The sequence below is a fragment of the Pteropus vampyrus genome, unplaced genomic scaffold (assembly GCF_000151845.1).
Source record: "Pteropus vampyrus isolate Shadow unplaced genomic scaffold, Pvam_2.0 Scaffold125, whole genome shotgun sequence".
NCBI lineage: Eukaryota > Metazoa > Chordata > Mammalia > Chiroptera > Pteropodidae > Pteropus > Pteropus vampyrus.
In genome coordinates, this window is record NW_011888906.1 from 2,438,462 (window position 1) to 2,446,142 (window position 7,681).

A 7,681-nucleotide genomic window follows, 5' to 3' on the forward strand; every position below is an offset into this window, starting at 1 on the left:
CCTTGTTCCTTGCCCATCTCTCCAATCCTTCTGTCTTGCCTGCCCCTGGATCACTCTGGTTCAGCCACCTCGGTCTCTTTCATGTTTCTGGAGCACCCGACGCTTGCCCGTGGAGGGACCTCTGCCTGAGCCATGCCTTCTGCCTCCACTGCTCATCCTCCCTGCGCTTCATAGGGCCAGCGACCTCTCATGGCAGGTTCCAGATTACCCTGCCCTTGTCAGACGGCTTCCTGGACGCCGTCTAAGGGTCTGTGAGTGCCCTCTTTATTCTTTATCTCAATCTTTTGTTGGTTTCCTCCTCAGCACTCAGCACAACCTGCGATTTTTAGAGTTGCTTTGCCTGTTTATATGTGTTTTGCCTGAATGTCCATTAGAAAGTAAGATCCACGAGGACAGGAGTATCCGTCCTTTTCATTGTGGCACACCCAGCACTGAGCACCATGCTTGGAACATAAGAGACGCTCGATATAAATTCATTGACAAACTGAGTGACCAAGAATCAATGAATGAGGGAAGATGATTGGAAAATGCTGTGGCTTATGAAAAGCCCATCTCCCCTTCCTCAGCTCCCATGACCAAGCAATCTTCAGACAGCACCATTTCCAGGAGGGAGTCTGGAAGCGAGGACCGCAGGCAGTGAACTTGAGCTGGCCGAGATCGTTAGTGGCTGAACATCTGCAGAGAGGGAACAGGTAGTGGCTGAAGGTCTGCAGAGAGGGGACAGGTTGTACCCAGGTGTGTGCATCAACTTGCTTTTGGTTCTAGAGTGTGTTTGTGGACATGGAATGTGCACAGGCATCATCTTGTGAAAGTGCGGATTCTGATGCAGTCTGTGATGCTGACGCTGTTGGCCCAGGAACCACACATAAAGCAGCAGGGTCTGGACCAGCGGTTCTCAAACTTGGCCACACACTGAAGCACCTGGTGGCTTTAGTAATATTGTACCTAAGGATTCTTTTTTTTTTTTTGTTTAAATTATTATTATTTTTTGTGCCTACAGCACCTGTTCTTCCTAGGTGGTCTCCCATCCAAGTACTAACCAGGCCCCACGCTGCTTAGCTTCCAAGATCAGACATCGGGCTTGTTCAGGGTGGCATGCCCATAGACCAGGGACTGTGGCTCCACTGGGGCACGAACCCAGGACCTTCTGCGTGTAAAGCAGACGTGCTAACCGCTACACTATGAAATCGAGTCCGTCTGATAAATTGGTCTGGGGCATGGCTTGGGCATCGGGGTTTCAGAAAACCAGGTATTGCTCACATGCCGCCACGTTTGAGAACCTCCGTTCTGGATGGCATTTTACTTTATAAATAATTGTGACAAAATTTGTTTTGTCTGAATTCTTTTCAGAAAGAGCACTGCACTTTTATGGGGGGGAAAAAAAACTTCCTTGACAAGCCTGTCTGCAACAGATCCTAAGCCATGACAGGGCCTGAAAGTGGGGTGAATGCTTTGCCAGGATAAGGTAGAGATGGGACTCTGCCTGCCTGAGGGAGAAGAGGGGGTATGGAAGCAGGCGTGAGCAGGTGTGGTTCCCAGAGATGGAAGATTATCCCTCACTTTTTCCCTCACGTGTTCAGAAAAATTTATAAAGTAGTGAAATGCTTGAAAAGAATGAAATTTATTTTAAAGGATGCCAGTGAAGGCAGTGGCTGCCAGGCTTATTTGCACACTGAGAATCTTTAAAACATTCCCGATTAACTTACAACCTTGGGGTGAAACACAGGCAGCAGAACTTTCTGGAGTTCCCCAGGGGATCCCAACGTGCAGACACATTGGGAACCATCTGGTTCAGGTGATGAGCCTCCAGCGCCCAGATAGATGCACACAGGGTACAAAGACAGAGAGAGGCCAGAAGGGGTCAGCTCTAGGGGGGTTCCCCAAACACAGGGAGGGGTCTGGACTCTCAGAGTTTGTGAAATCAGGGCTTCAAATCAAGCGGAACCAGACCTTCAAGGCCAGGAAGGCCCCGGCCAGCAACGAGGTGGTACCGCCATTAGGGAGGCCCCTGGTGTGAGAGGAGAACCGCTTCTGTCAGCCTCAGTTTCCTTCTCTGTAAAGTGGGAATGATACCAGAAATGTTTTCAGTCACTAAGGAGAGATGTGGGTGGCGGTGATCTGTAATATACTGTAATTAGAGGGAGCACTATCTAGCTCTTTGAGCCTGGTTTGCTCTTTTGCAGGGCGTGGCTTTTGAGCGAAAAGCATAATGGAAGAGAGTAATTTGTTAATCCGGGCTCTGAAGTATCCACCGGCATATGCAAGAGACTCGCTAGTGCCACCTTGTGGTAGAAACCTGAGTTGCAGGAACAGGACGCTTCCCTCGCCCGCACCCCCCACCCCCACCATGATCAATGAATAAATGGATGATCTTAAATAGAACGAATTCACTCCTGCAGCTTTTCTCAGCCTTTGCACTACTGACATTTTGGGCCGGATAATTTTGGTTGTGGGCGTGGGGAGCGGTTATCTTTTGCAAGGTACGATGCTTAGCAGCACCCATGGCTTCCACAGACCCACCAGGTAGCACTGCTCTCTGCAAGTGTGACAATGAAAAATGTCTCCAGACTTTGCCAAATGCTCCTCCAGGGACGGTATCGCCGCTGGTTGGAAACCACTGAGCTATAGTAAACAGCAAATGACAACAACCATAATAATATCTGCTAACGGTTTTTGAGTGCTTTGTATTTCCCGTATGTTGCCTGCATGTGGGTTAAGGCAGCGGGCCTGTGGGAAGGGGAGATCGACCCCCACATCCCCAGGCATGGTGCATGGTGCGCGGACCCAGCAGCTGGCAGGATGGGGATCCTGGCAGTTGGTGGGTTGTGCATGTGTGCTTGAGGGTCTGCACTCACTCAGTGAGAGTCCCTGTGCCTGAAGGATTGTGACACTAAATAGCAAATAAAAACACCATCACAGCCCTGGAAAGAGAGAGGGACTGTGGAAGAAAGGAAAAAGTTTTATGTTTTAGTACTTTCAGTGGCGCATTTTTCTTGCTTTTTGAACAAGAGGTTTTGCATTTTCATTTCGCATTGGGCCCTGAAAATTATGTAGCTGGCCCCGGTGGCAGAGATGGGTGAAGTGAGCCACAAAAATACGGGGAATTTTACATGAAGGCGGAGGGGTGATAGAGTTTGAGAGCAGCTTTGGAGGGCAAAGAGGATGCTGACCGCAACCTTTGACCCCGGACAGGCTCACTCCACATATTTGTAGGGCCTGAAGCAAAAGCACAGATGGAACCGCAGGCTCTTGGCCCATCCTTTTCTCCTCACGCTCCAGCTCCGCCCCCACACAGTGTGTATGCAGGTGGAAACCCCAGCCCACATCTGACCTCTGCCTGCACCCCACAACTGCTGTTCTTCGGTCACCACCCCCAGGCTGGTGGCATGGCTCGTGTTGGGAGGATCAACCTGGGAAGAGGCCTGTGTAGACCTTGGAAGTGAGCTTGGGGACATTTGGGCAGAGAATGCTGGGGTGCAGGTATCTGGAACAGTATCTAAGAGGAGAGTGTCAGCCCTCAGAGGACATGACCCTTTAGTCCCATGGACTCCGCATGTGGAAGGTGAGACTGGGTGACAGCCGGGCAGGGTCCTGGGGCCAGGAGTGGAACTGACCCTGAGGAACACGGCATGTGAAGGGAAGGGCAGTGGCTGTTCCTACCTGCTCAAGGAACAGGTCTGGGAGGGATAGCTAGGAGGCTGGGTCAGGGGAGAGGAAGCAAGAAGCCTGGGAATGCCTGCCCAGGTGAGGAGGCATCATGGGTGCAGCTGCAGGAGCACGTTCCTGGGCAGGAGCCGGGAAGCCTGGAGCTTCCACGGCAGCATCCCCGCCTCCTTCCCAAGGGGACTTTTCTCTTTCCTCCTCCCGCAAAATCATTTTTCTTCCTTAGCAGCTCATCTTCTAAGGAGATCGAGTATACCTTTATCTGTATTAAAATGTAGGGAAGGCATTCCAAATGGAGGGAATGGAGACTGTGGGCAAAGAGAGGAGCTGATGGAGAGAAGGGTGGAGCGGGCAGCTGAAGGACATTTCTGCGTTTTGGGCAGTGGGGATCAGGACCTGTTTGAGCGAAGGACTGATCCAGTCAGATGGGATGATGAAATGAATGTGGAGGCCGTGAGCAGAAGCCGGGAGATAAGCACCCCAACCTTTCTCTCCTCCCTCCTCCAGGTCTCCAGGGCTTCCCATTGTACAAATACAGCCAGATACAGCTAGGGGCAAGTGGTCATGTGGGCTGTCTTCTTCAGTCACCTAGCAAGGGAAGGAGGCTGGTGAGAGAACCCGGAGGGGCCAGTGAAGACATCCGGGCTGGGGCTTCTGGTGAGAAACCCAGAGAGGTGTCAGGTTGGGGGAATGTGCCAGATTCAGGTCTGGCCTGGGATTTGAGGCAGATGGAGAAATCTGGGGAGAGCTGGATTCGGGAGGGGAAGGGCCCTCAACATTTTGATCGGGCTCCCCCACCTCAGCCTTGCACACCCCAGTTAGAATAGACAGGGATGTGGAAGGGCGCTTGGGAGCCTTTGCACACCTGCCTTGTGGAACTCACTTTCCACTTTGCCCTGGATGACCCCAGACAGCAGCCTGTGGCTGGGGAGGGCCTACGCTGACCCCTTCCCACTATCCCCTCCCAGTCCAGGCCGGCCTTATCCCCAGTCCTGGGGGTGGGGCAATTTCATCTCTCCCTTGGCCTCAGGCTGGCCTGGCCAGCAACAGCTCTGTCTCCTGTTATCAGGGCTGCCAGGATGTGACAAGCGGCAGATGGGCCTCTGATCAATGGACCCCGTCCCTGAGCAAGGACGGTGGGGCTGGGGGCAGGACAGGGAAGCGGCTGCTAATGGATGGGCCCAGGAGCAGTGATGGATGGGCAGGAAGAAGCTGCTATTTGTCTTGGGGAAGTGAGTGACTCCGGGGAAGAGGAGAAGGGAGGGTGGCTGATGGGCTGGGAGGGTGAGGAGAGCAGCCAGGAGCTGGGAACCCAGCGGGACTAGGGAAGTGGGGGGCGAGGGTGCCCTGGTTGGGGCGGGCAGGGAGGAAGCTCTTTCCTGCCTTAAACCAGAGCTCTCAGCCTGGCCAAGGGATTCCTGCTGTGCAGGGTGGCGATCCAGAGGGACCCTGTGAAAACGGAAATCAGATCATGCCCTCACCTCGCTCTCATTCAGGGTAAGTCAAGTCTTTGCCTGGTTTTCCTTTCGGATCCTACCTGATCTTCCTCACCTCCCCCTCTTCCCCTCCGACTTTGCCTCCAGCTGCTGTTCCCGGCTCCTGTCCCACTCCAGCCAACTCACGTGCTTGTTCTTCCCCAGCTATACCTCCCACCTGGAAGGTGCTCTCACTTCCTGCGGGTCACATGTCAGCGAGGCCTTTCCTGGGCACTATCGATAAACCGGCAGTGGCTCTGAGCCCCGTGTCTTTGCCTCCACCTGGTACACACTGTCACCGTATCTCGTGTTATTATTATTATTATTTTGTTAGTACCATGCGCTGTCCGACACGCCATTTATTTGTTTAATGACTATGGTCTGTCTCCCCCATAGACTGCAAACTCCACGAGGGCAGGGTGACGTCTTCTTTGCTTGCTGCTGTATCCGCAGCGCTTAGGACAGCGCTCAGGAGGAGCTCGGCACATATTTCTCACCAGTACGAATGAAAGGTTTCAAACCCCAGCTCTGACGCTTCATGAGTTTGGACCATCGTCCGAGCCTCAGCATCCTCACCTGCAAGATGAGGGTGACTGTTCCTCTTCCCGGGCCCTTTTGAAGATGACGCATGGCAGTTGCGTCCCTGTAGGGCCTGACAGTGGCCAGTGCCCATAAGTTGGAGCTGCCAACACCGGTGTCTTTCACGGCCCCTGATCATGAGATCATCCTTTCTGTCTGTTCGACCCAAGTCTCTGCCCTCACCTTGGGCCTCCCCGAAATGCTGGCCTCCCCTGCCCTCCAGCTAGCTCTGAAGGAGGAGCTCTGACTCCTCAAACCACAGCCTCCATCGGGGGTCTGCCTTGGTGCTAGCGGCTCCCATCCCCTTCTCCATCTCGATCTGGAAACTTCTGCTTCCCAACAGCATGGTTAAGACGGAGCGTTTTGGACCTGGCAGAGCTGGATTCAAATCCTTCTCAGTCGTACCCTAACCAAGTGATGTGTACAAGCCACCTCCCTGTGTACAGTAGCTGCTATTGGTCCCTCACCTATACCCGCTTAATAACACTCACTTCATAGGCCAAAAGCTGCTTTCTGCAAACACCTGCCACTTCCCATGTGACATTTTTCTGGTTGTGGGGTGTCAGAATGCAAGGGAAGCCAAAAGTACTGGAGACTTAATGATCTAGAACCAGTCCTCAACGAATGGCAGAAGTTGGTGGACAAATAGCCCAGCTACCCCACCTTCGCGGTGGGGGACATCTCAGAGGTATGTGGAGAACCGGTTGCCCACGTTGCAACTTGCTCTGTCACGGTGTCTTTACTGGGTTCCTTTCCTTCTCTGCCTCACCTCCTCTCTCGCTCACCCGGGATCGCCTTCCACATTAATCAACTCGCACTTGAATCCTAGTTGCAGGGTCTGGGGGAACCCAAACCAAGAAGACATTGAACCTCAGTCTTTTTCACCCTTAAAATGTGGATAAAAGAGTTCCAACCTCCTAGGCATGTGTGATGGTTAATGTTATGTCAACTCGATTGGCCACAAGGTGCCCGGATTAAACATTATTCCTAGGTGTGTCTGTGAAGGTGTTTCTGGATGAGATTCGCATTTGAATCGGCCGAGCGAGTGAAGTAGCTGGTGGGCCTCATCCAATCAGTTGAGGGCCTCAATAGAACAAAAGTGGAGGAAGGAAGAATTCACCCCTCTCTTTTACTGCCTCCCCGTCTCTGCTGGGAACTTATCTCATTTTCTCCTGCCCTTGAACTGAGATTGACACCACCAAATTCCCTGGTTCATAGATCTTCAGATTTGGATTAAATTATACCACTGGCTCCAACTTGCAGACAGCAAGATTGCGGGACTTCTCAGGCTTCAAAATCATGTGAGCCAATTCCTCATAATAAATTCATGTGTATATATGCATATCGGTTCTGTTTCTCTGGGGAACCCCGACTGATACAGCTTGTTATAAGAATTAGATGAAAAGATGCAGGTACAAAGCATAGAGTCTGCTTATGCACATTATGGCTTATACAAAGCAAAAGAACTAACCCTCTAGTTCTAAAACAAAGGCAGTTAAGATCCGGGGCAATGGAATCCTGTTCTTCCTCCTGGTTGAACTGTTCTCAATCAGTCTATGCCATTTGATCCTTTCTGGATGACATTTTTCTCTTCTCTAACCACAAGGCCGAGTCCTTAGCACACTCAAGTGGGCAAGGGCAGTGCAGCGCGAGAACTGTCACCTCCTTGCTTTATACCTCTGTTGATGAATCCTGTTAATGAATCTGACAGTGTCAGATTCTCTTAGCTCCAGTGGTTCCTACTGCATTAAAAAAAGAAACTTATAGCACTTTTTATTTTCATGCTGTGCTATATTTAGTCCCCAGGGCAGAGCTGATGTCCCCAGGCCACACTGGTAGACTGATGAAGAAGCTGAGAGCTCCAAACAATCGAGGTTGTTACACAGTCAGATTCTATCATCCCAGACAAGACCACCACCAAAAGAATCTGTCAAATTATGGAATTGTGGGAAATACAGTGGTCT

General features: G+C 51.7%; 1 pseudogene; it reads right to left on the reverse strand.

Moving 5' to 3' along the window:
• Positions 1-991: 991 nt before the first annotated feature.
• On the reverse strand, positions 992-1,107 carry LOC111743993 (annotated as a pseudogene).
• Between the last annotated feature and the right edge of the window lie 6,574 nt (positions 1,108-7,681).